A 9,659-nucleotide genomic window follows, 5' to 3' on the forward strand; every position below is an offset into this window, starting at 1 on the left:
GTTCGGAAAAACGCAGGCGTGGCTGACCGAACGCAGGGCGTGTTCATGACATCAGATCAGGAACTGAATGGTCTGAAGTGATCGCAAGCGCCGAGTAGGTCTGAAGCTACTCTGAAACTGCACAAAAATGTTTTGTACCCGCTCTCCAATCCCTTCGTTCGCACTTCTGCTAAGCTAAAATACACTCCCAGTGGGAGGCGGCATAGCGTTGGCACGGATGCTAAAAACTGCTAGCGAGCGATCAACTCGGAATGACCACCAATGTCTTGCTGCCAGTCCACCTGCCCCCTCCGGCATCAACAATCCCCACTCCCTAGCCGCGCCATAGGTGGAAAAAAGCTGCTGCGGCCACCGGCATAGATGTGTATGAAAGCGGCGCAGCGGAAGGCTTTCATAGGCCTCCCTGCGCCGCATACTCTCTGAGCCCCGGAGCCTCCTCTGCGTATGATGTCACAGAAGTGCCTCCCCGCCACAGCCGCACCCAGATCCCCAGAGGCCCTGACTTTGCAACACAGCACCTGGCCTGCCGGCCTGGAAGCCCCAAGATGGTTAATGTAGCGGATAGAGTGGGTGATATCGTGGAGGGTAATGTCTTGACGCTGAATCAATGTAAAAGGTGACAGTGTTGTGCAGTGCAGTGGGTGTGCAGTCTGGGCCGTTGCTAGAGTGTTCGGCACCCCCCTGCAAACTATACATTTGCACCGTTGCATACTTTACAAACGCACAGCGCACATAATACCCCCTGTAGTAGAGACACTTACACATGTAATGCCCCCAGTACCAGAGACGCTAACACATGTAATGCCCCCTGAACCAGTGATGCTTACACATGTCACGCACCCCCTGTACCAGTGACGCTTACACAAGTAACACCCCCTGTAGCAGTGCCGCTTAGACACGTAGTGCCCTCTGTACCAGTGCCGCTTAGACACGTAACGCCCCCTGTACCAGTGCCGCTTACACACATAACGCCCCCTGTACCAGTGCCGCTTACACGTAACGCCCCCCTCTACCAGTGACACTTACACACGTACCGCCCTCTGTACCAGTGACGCTTACACACGTAACGCCCCCTGTACCAGTGACGCTTACACACGTAACACCCCCTGTACCAGTGACGCTTACACACGTAACGCCCCCCTGTACCAGTGACGCTTACACACGTAACGCCCCCCTGTACCAGTGACGCTTACACACGTAACACCCCCAGTACCAGTGACGCTTACACACGTAATGCCCCCTCTACCAGTACCGCTTACACACATAACGCCCCCTGTACCAGTGCTGCTTACACACGTAACGCCCCCTGTAGCAGTGCTGCTTACACACGTAACTCCCCCTGTACCAGTGTCGCTTACACACGTAACGCCCCCTGTACCAGTGACGCTTACACACATAGGGGGTAATTCCAAGTTGATCACAGCAGGAAATTTTTTAGCAGTTCGGCAAAACCATGTGCACTGCAGGGGGGGCAGATATAACATTTGCAGAGAGAGTTAGATTTGGGTGTGGTGTGTTCAATCTGCAATCTAAATTGCAGTGTAAAAATAAAGCAGCCAGTATTTACCATTATAATGTTCAGCTTACGAAGAGTTACGAGTGACCTCAATTAGTTTGGAAGGCTGAGTGCAGATCAATGTATTAAACATGCTGGAGGGGAAACAGTGTAGAGTGTGGGTATACAAAGGCGGAGTCAATTGTTTTCACAAAATAACTCTGTGGGTCATTGGGGCAGTTCAATGTTTATCTCAGGGTGATGTTACGTGCCAGTCCTCTGGTGGTAATGGGACTATTGATCAAATCTGACCTATAACTGTGACTGGTCTTGTGTGATATATATGCTTATGAGCAGGACATAAAGAATATTAATAATGAATAATAATAACCAATACACAATAGGGTAACAATGTACTACTCATGTTGGAGGGATCTGCAGCAACAGCCTGCAGAAATTACCCTCTTACCCCACCGTTGGCAGTAGATATAGTGGTATCACTGAGGACTGACGCAGGGCCGGATCTAGACCTTGCGGCGCCCGGGGTGAAAAAAATTGTGGCGTGGCTTCATGGAGAAGGGGCGTGGTCAGTTATGCCCCCTGTAGCTGTTCCCCAAGTAGTATAGCCCCCAGTACTGTGCCCCCAGTAGTATTCCCCCTAGTACTGTGCCCCCTGTAGAGTAGAATATAAAAAAATAAAAATTAATTAATACTTACAATCCCTGCTCCTGCTTCCCGACCGCTGCTGCCCTCTGTCTCCGGCCGCCGGCGCCGCTCCTGGGATCTATGGGAGAGACGTCTCTCCCATAGCACCGCATAGACACTAGAGGTCAATTATGACCTGTAGCGTCTATGTGCTGCTCCCACAATGCAGTGCGATGCGCGATGACTTCATCGTGCACCTCGCACAGCAGCAGGCATCTAAACAGCATCGGGCGGCACCAGTAACGGATCTTGCCACGGTGGCGGCGCCCACCGGCCAAAAATCCTGCTTGCCCGTAGCAAGATCCGCTACTGGACTGACGCACAACTCTATGGGTGCCATAGTTTTGGGGTCATGGCAGGTCTGTAAGGCACAAAAACATCCGTGGGAGCAGCTAAAGCGGAGCCACAAACCACTCATTTGGCTCATAGCCTGGGCTAAAGGATTCACTAGGAGTTCCTGAGTGTTGGGATCCCGACATCGAGGACAGCATGTCCCCTCGTGGGTTGGCTGCGCCTGCCACGCTTCGGGATCAGTGGCAAGATTACCCCTCGGGTGGTGGCCATCTTAGAGGGAGAATTGGGCATCTATCTGGATTTCGCCTGCCGGCATTTTCTGCTGTCAGGATTCCGGCGTCGGTATTTCAACCACCGGGATCCCGACAGTCGGCAAATTAACTGCATTCCGGGATAAAGGGTATCTTACTCTATGTGTAGAATATAGTCCAAAACAACAAAGCTAAGAAACATTCTGAGGTCAGCGTTCCCCTTTATGGTAATACCAACCTAGCATGTCGGGGACCTCTCGGTGTGTCCCTGATGGCTCTGATTATGTCAGGGTCAGCAAACCGTATATCGCCCGGGATGGTACCCAATAGGGCCAGCACTGTGGTTACACAAATCCTGACGTAGCAAGGGCAGAGCTTTATATGATGCCCACTATACTTCATCAGTCTGCCTGTTATACAGTACACCTAGCTATGTCTCAGCAGTCTGCCCCCATCTGCGGAGTGCGGCACCAGGTTCCCAAATCACTCTGTTATATTTGTGCAGTCTCTGTAACGCCAGCCAGCACTCAGCTAGTCTTCAAATACTTATAACAATATCAGTAATAGTTCTAGGGTAACCTAAGCGATCAATAAGCTTCAAAGAGCATATGCTGTATGAAATAGACCAGTGGTTCCTGATGGCACGCTAACAGTCCAGGTTTTAAGGCTATGCAGGCATGAGCACAGATGGTTAAATCAAACTGACTGAGCTGTTAATTAAGTCACCTGTGGCCAAGCATGGATATACTTAAAACCTGGACTGTTGGGGTGCCTTGATGACCACGTTTGGGAACCTCTGGTCTAGGGTGACCACCTCATCCCTTTAATTCAGAGTTGCCGACATTCTGGCTGCTCTCTGCGGGAGAGAGCAGCCAGGTCGGCTGAGCAGGGCGGGCAGGGGAGGCTAGATGAAGAGGAGGGGGTGGTCCGGAGGCGGGACGACGCCTCCTCTAAGCCACGCCCCCGCTCTGTAATGCCGCGATCACCGGCATTACAATGAAGGGGGCGTGGCTATGATGACGCGATTCTGCAAGAATCGCGTCATCGACTGCCCGGTCCGCCCACTTTACACACTAAGTGGGCGGACGGGCAGGGGGGGACCCCGCAAACCGGGAGACTTGCCTGCTCTTCCGTGGGGCCGGGAGGGTCACCCGATTTTCGGGAGCCTCCCGGCCATTCCGGGAGAGTAGGTAAGTATGCTTTAATTCTGGACACAGATTAATTACACAGGTTCTGTGGCTGGCTGACTTCAAGACTCCATTTCACCTGGTTTTAATCAGCCACAGAACCTGTGTAATTAATATGTGTCCAGAGTAAAGGGATGAGGTGGTAACCCTACTCTGGTCTAACCAATCAGCTTATAACTGTCATGTCTCAAACACAGCCTGTAAAATGGCAGAAGCTGATTGGTTAGTACGTTATCTCTTTCCAAGCTTTGATAAATCTCGCCTTTTATCAGGGACTGATGGGAATGGTCAAATATTCTCTGTAAAGTGCTTTGAAATCTGTTTACTATATAAGCAGCTGTTAAATACATAGAATAGAAAGAATTAAAATCACAGGCTGATTAATGTAGACACTTCTTAGGAATTAGCCGTCGGTTCTATGAATTTGGTGCTGCCTACAATAGACGCCATTGTACTAGCGTAATGCGGTCAATTTACCTACAATCAAAATCCCAACAACCATTGACCGACGGTCAAAATCCTGACATTTAAACTGTCGACAGGTCAAAAAGTCGACCTGAGTTTTTCATTTTACCATCCCAGTGGACCTGGAGGGGGAATATAATAGTGTGCCGAGCACAGCGAGCCATGCGAGGGGACGCGGTACTCTTATACGGTGTCCATGTCAACCCATGTCAACAAAAAATATGAAAAACTTGTCGACTTTTTGACCTGTCGACATTTTAAATATCTGTATTTTTACCTTGTCGGTATTTTAAATGTCTGTATTTTGACCTTGATGGTATTTTGACCTTGTCAGGATTTTGACCGTCGGTCAATTGTTGTCGGTATTTTGACTGTTGGGATTTTGATTGTAGGTATTTCATACTAAACCCGTCCTAGCTTGTGTAACACTCACATTATAGTTCTCTAGTGTACGACAGCCGGTCCTCCACAGCTAACAGTCCTAGCATGACCTTATGGAGGCTGTCACGGCATACTTGGACTTCTGTCCCACAACATCTGGACAGCGTACTTTTGGTCTACATAGGCTGTGAGTTCTTGAGACTTCAGCACAATGGTTAGATGTTTGAGAGGAAAGGAAAAGCTGACTGTTTACAGCAGTGCTTTCCGCTCATTGTTGTGGTGGCATTAAGTGGTCTCGCTGGCATGACCGGAGATAACTTGCGAGACAGTCAATCGCTGACACTTTGATGATAAACCCTACAGGGAGAATGGAGCAGACACAAGCCAGTGCCTCGTGCTTGTTGTATTTATATAGCTGGTATCCCTTGGCACAGCACCAGGGACACACAGTGTGAGCGATGAGAGCATGTCCAAGTGCCAGGAATAAGTGGGACACATAGCACGTTCCCGCTTCGGATTCCAAGCTATAAATACTTGATATTTAAATAGTAGTGCGAGCTCTGTGCACGGAGACTGGTCACCAATCATCTTTCAGCAACTACAAACAAAATAAATTACACTGAAACCAAGCGTGCTCCCATGGCATTAATTCCCTAATCTAGTATCGCTCGTGTGCGCCGAGCTTGGTGTTTACTTCATTTGTAGTACAGGATTATTTCTGCAACTTTATGGTGTATCCATACCCTTCATCAGGGGCACCAATGCTGTCATATTTATAATACACTGACATGTTGCTCTATAATGGTATTTGCAGTAAGACTAAACAGTGCTTTTGTCTTGGAACTCGCTAATCCTCCCAAACAAACTTTGGCTTTCTCATTTTCCTGCAGCCGCTTTAGTTTCCGTATTTCCCGTCGACTATCAGATGGCACGGGGTGCTACCTACCGCCTTACTTCAAGTTGGTATACAGGACTGTGAGTTTGATGCCTGCTGAGATATGGTATTTGTGCCACACCATCACAAATTACTGGTTCGGATTCGCCAAATATGTCCATTGTGCTTGCTTTCACCCCCCTTTGCTGTTACATCACTCTAATACCGCTCTCAGATCGCAATGCCAGGTCCCACCCGGGAACTGAAAACGGGTCCTTCCCGGGTGGGACTCAGCGTCGGACCCTACACACGCAATCCTGACCCGGCAATATGCCTTGTCGGGTTGCCTTCCGGGGGCGGGGATGGAGCTGGCATCAGGGGCGGGTGCATCATCTCTGCGCCGGGTGTGGATCATAGAATCGACACTATCTAGGTCGACAATGTTTGAGTCGACCACTGAAGGTCGACAGGAACTAGGTCGACAGTGATGGAAGGTTGACATGGTTTCTAGGTCAACATGTTCTATGTCGACAGTTCAAGAGGTCAACATGAGTTTTTAACCTTTTTTTGGTGTCGTTTACTCCGTACAGTGACCGGGACGCCGAATTAGTGCACCGTGTCCCCCCGCATGGCTCGCGCTTCGGGCAAGGTGCCTCGCTCTGCTGCCGCTGCGCTCGGCACAGTTTACTATTCCCAATCGTAGTCCATGTGGATCGTTACGTATGAAAAAGTTAAAAAAATGGGGGGAAAATGGAAAAAAACTCATGTTGACTTTGTGAACTGCCGACATAGAACATGTCGACCTAGGAACCAGGTCGACCTTCCATCGCTGTCGACCTTCAGTGGTCGACTCAAACATTGTCAACCTAGGCAGTGTCGACTTTCAGATCGGATCCTCTCTGCGCCGCCTCTCCCTATGCAGTGAACGGGTACTGGGTCACATCGACCCCGGTAACCCGTTCACACTGCGCCTGACCCGGGAATTACCCGGAAATAACCCTTCTCATAACCTGGGTTGAATTACCAGGCCAGGCGACCTGGGAATTCGTCCATGGCCCCTTTCACACCCCACAGCGATCCGCGTCGACCTGGAAATATACCGGTGTCGAAACCAAGTTATTTGTGCGGTGTGAAATGGGTATAAGGGGTCTATTTACTTAGCATTGGAGAGAGATAAAGTACCAGCCAATCAGCTCCTGCCATTTTTCAAACATATCCTGTAACATGGCTGTTAAGAGCTGATTGGCTGGAGCTCTATCTCTCTACAAGGATTAGTACAATGTCTCTACCTTCCATAACTCTAAAACCTATTTCAGACATGCCTCAAAATCCCAGATTTATGCATGTGAATGTGCATCAACCCAGGAGTGTGGTATATCTGAGAGCAAACGACCAAGGATTAAGTCCACGGGTCCGCAACCCTTCTCTCATCCAGGGTTATGATCTGGAAATTTGCCGGCATACTAGATCCGGCACTTTTCCCAGTCTGATGTCTGAAAGGGGTATAAGCTAGTGGTTCTCAAACTCGGTCCTCGAGACCTGAACCGGTTCACGTTTTCCAGGTCATCCAGCAGGTGCACAGGTGTAGTAATTAATCACTGACACATTTTAAAAAATCCACAGGTGGAGCTCATTATTTCACAGGTTCTCAGACTCGGTCCTCAGGACCCCAAACAGGTCATGTTTACCAGGTCTCCTCACAAAATCCCAGTGAAATAATTATCGCCACCAACATGTCAGTGAGTCATGAGCAGGGCCGCCATCAGGGGGTGCTGGGGGCACAGCTGTCCCGGGCCCAGCCTCTCTGACAGAGAGAGGAGGGCCCGGGATGCTCATGCAGCTACCTGCCCGCCCGCCCGCCCGCCCGCTGCGGCCGTCCCCGCTGTTCTGCCGCTTTCCTCTGACCCTCCAGCAGCTCTGTATTGAAAACTTCCCTCCCAAAATGGCCGCCACCGCAGAGGAGACAGTTATTCAAGATACTAGAGGAGCCTAGGGTGGGGGGCTGCCTGCCTACTTTGTCAGTTCCGGGCCCTGCAATTTCTGATGGCAGCCCTGGTCATGAGTACACCTGTGCACCTGCTGGGTGACCTGGAACACGTGAACTTTTTGGGATCCTGAGGACTGAGTTTGAGAACCACTTATCTAAGACAATGGTTAGTACATGGGTCTTCAACCTGTGGCCCTCCAGCTGCTGTGAAACTACACATCCCAGCATGCCCTGCCACAGTTTTGCTAAAACTGCATGCATACCTCCCAACATGGCTCTCTCCAGAAGGGACAGAATGCTCTGCTCCTGGACTTTCCTCTTAATCTATGATTGCCATCACCTGTCCTGAAACACCTTTCTTAACCATTAACCTGTTCAAAACAGGTGCCGGCAATCAAATTAGGAGAAAAGTCCAGAAGCAGAGCATTCTGTCCCTCCTGGAGAGGGTCATGTTGGGAGATATGGGATGTGTAGTTCTACAGCAGCTGGAGGGCCGCAGGTTGAAGACCCATGGGTTAGTATATAACACACTTGCTCTGCAGAAATTTGCCAATGATGTCACAGCAGCTAAAGCAGCCTTACAGACTCCACCAACTCAACAGACTGTCCCAGGTAGACAGGATCTTCTCACAAAACTGCTGAACAAGAGCATAATGTTTTGTCATTTAAACATCCTGAAAATACACATTTACAACGGGTAAACATGTCTAAGCATAATACATACCAGCCAAACTGTCCCGATATAGGGGCATCCTGATTCGTAACATCCCAATAGTCAGGCAGGCTAGTGATGCTGTATATCAGGCATTCCCAACCACGGTCCTCAAGGCACACCAACAGTGCAGGTTTTAGTGATATCCAGGCTTCAGCACAGATGGTTAAATCAAAATAACTAGGGTACTAATTAAGTCACCTGTGTTCAAGCCTGGCTATAACTAAAACCTGCACTGTTGGTGTGCCTTGAGGACCGTGGTTGGGAATGCCTGCTGTATATAATAGAATTGGACAGCACAGATGGTGCAATGGTTAGCATTGCGGCCTCACAGCATTGAGGTCATGGGTTCCATACCCAGCACAACTCTGACTGTGGAGTTTGTATGTTCTCCCCAATCTTGCGTAGGTTTACACCAGGTATTCTGTTACTCATGCATGATAATATCCATTGACTTGGTATAATGACACATCCCTTGTAGCCCATTTATTCCCACAGGGCTCGTACATTACCCCTAAGAACCAGAACAGTTGGCACTACCCCCGGCTGTGCCAACCCGGCACCCTCTCCCTTAGGGGGCAATCAGAAAGTTGGTAACTATGATCCCAGACCTCTATTTGTCTAAAAACTGCATAAAAATTGGTTAGAATAATCCGGACTTCTCAGTGCCTGTTGGTACTAGGCAGGGGCCTACAGTAGGTTGTGTAATGAATGCTATGGCTCTGCTGTAAAAACCAATAGGATCCAACCTTATCTATTGTCTATGTATCTGACCTGACTGGAAGCACAGATGTATTTTGCAACAGTGGCTGTATATTGTCACCTGTGTGGAAGAAAGGACACATTTACTTCTAATATGTAAGCTTACCATACTATCCCTTTAAACCCGGACACTAATGAATTACGCAGGTTCTGTGGCTGGCTGACTTCAAGCCTGAATTTCACCTGGTTTTAATGAGCCACAGAACCTGTGTAATTCATGAGTGTCTGGTTTAAAGGGATAGCATGGTGAACCCGTGAAATTCATATGTCACCACCTGTTTATGTTTAGGAAGAGAAGCTGTAACTAGAGACAGCAAATAGACCCAGGGCATGACGCAACATTTTATAGAGCAGAACAGCATCCTGCAATCCAGGCAGTGAACATATAATTTGAACAAGTAATGTTCTCTGGTTTTATGTTGCTCCCTAGCTGTGAATGGGTTAATGTTCTGTGCTAATCATGTGACCTGTTTGTGAGCACAACAATAATTGGTCATGTGACAGGATGCCCTAATACCAGCTAATACATTGGCCTTGGTATGGGAA

This window comes from Pseudophryne corroboree, chromosome 9 (genome assembly GCF_028390025.1).
Source record: "Pseudophryne corroboree isolate aPseCor3 chromosome 9, aPseCor3.hap2, whole genome shotgun sequence".
In the NCBI taxonomy this organism is placed as follows: domain Eukaryota; kingdom Metazoa; phylum Chordata; class Amphibia; order Anura; family Myobatrachidae; genus Pseudophryne; species Pseudophryne corroboree.